This window comes from Gavialis gangeticus, unplaced genomic scaffold (assembly GCF_001723915.1).
Source record: "Gavialis gangeticus isolate Ggan-Ray unplaced genomic scaffold, GavGan_comp1, whole genome shotgun sequence".
Lineage (NCBI taxonomy): Eukaryota > Metazoa > Chordata > Crocodylia > Gavialidae > Gavialis > Gavialis gangeticus.
In genome coordinates, this window is record NW_017729033.1 from 30,509,959 (window position 1) to 30,511,381 (window position 1,423).

Here is a 1,423-nt window from a genome sequence, read left to right on the forward strand (position 1 = left end):
CTGTTTAGAAATGTTTCATGGAATTAACCTATATTTACCTTATTATAGGGCTGATTCTACAAACAGATACTCACATTAGTAGTCTCACTGGCTGCTGTGGGACAACTGGAAGAAATAAAAGCACTCCTATGGATAACTGTGCATTTCAATTAGAGTTTCAATTAGAGTAGGGAGATGGTAGTATTCACACTGTGAAATGTTATCAGCTTTGCTCCCTCCCAGAAGAAGCAACCTTTAAGCAAGAACAAGGTCATTGTAAAAAGGCCTGACCAAGACAGTTTATTTTGGAAAATGAAACCTAGCTTTTCCTGGACAGTAAAATTACTTTCCTTGGTTTTTATTCTGTGTTTTTAGTTTTTGTCCCAACCAAGCAATTTAACCAGCATTATATGTATATGGCAGATCTTAAGTCATTCTGTCTTATACCTGGAAGCTTTTCTGTTATTCATAGGAACATTGTATCATGTCTGGAGCTGTAAAAATCTGTATTGTTCTGAATATTTTATTCAGACAAAAAAAATGACAAGAAATGATATATAATGTGCAACCAAATGTAAAAATAGATTCAATTATAAAGAACAGATTTGGATTTTTGTAAAAGATACAGATATACAAACAATACAATTAAGCATCATAAATAAAATAATATACTTATTGTAAGTTCCAAAAAACTTATTTTTTTAAAAAAGTTAAAATGGAAATTTGTTTACAGATGCCAGTTAAAAATAAAAGCACAATACAGTAGAACAATCATGCGTTTACTATCAAAACGTGAATGTAACAAGTTGTAAAAGTACCATAAATATACAGGCATGTGACGATTTTTTTAAAAACTAGTTTTATATTGTATTCCTTAAAGTAGACATATTTCTCTCTACTCAAGATGACTCTTATCAAGAACAGATCCATGGAAACAGACACATTACTTTTTCACAGTTTAAAACATCTATGTTCTCTCTATGCATGTTATGGACATGAACAAATTTCTAATGTTTTCAGTTCTCTTTCATGAACTGTTTCTGAATTCTAGGTGGGCAGCCTATTAGCACTACTATAATAATCTTTCACCTGCATAATAATACACTACCATTGGATCTGATTCCACTGTAATCCATAGCAAAATTCTCATTTATGTCAATGAAATGAGGATCAGGTCTTCTATTATAAAGAAGAATGCAAAAACTTAAAGAACAATCTGAATATATTCATTCTGCAACTTTTTCAATGGGTTCTGGGGTTTAAATGAAAGTATTAGATGGTTAGTCTATTTTAAACCACACTAATCTATTTACATCATATATACACATTTATAAATGTGGCAGCAAATGCTTGACTTATGTTTAGCAGGTTCACAAATTTCCAGATTTCAATCCAAGGGGATTGCTTTAATGAAGAAAGGCAGAAGAAAATATATATATATATA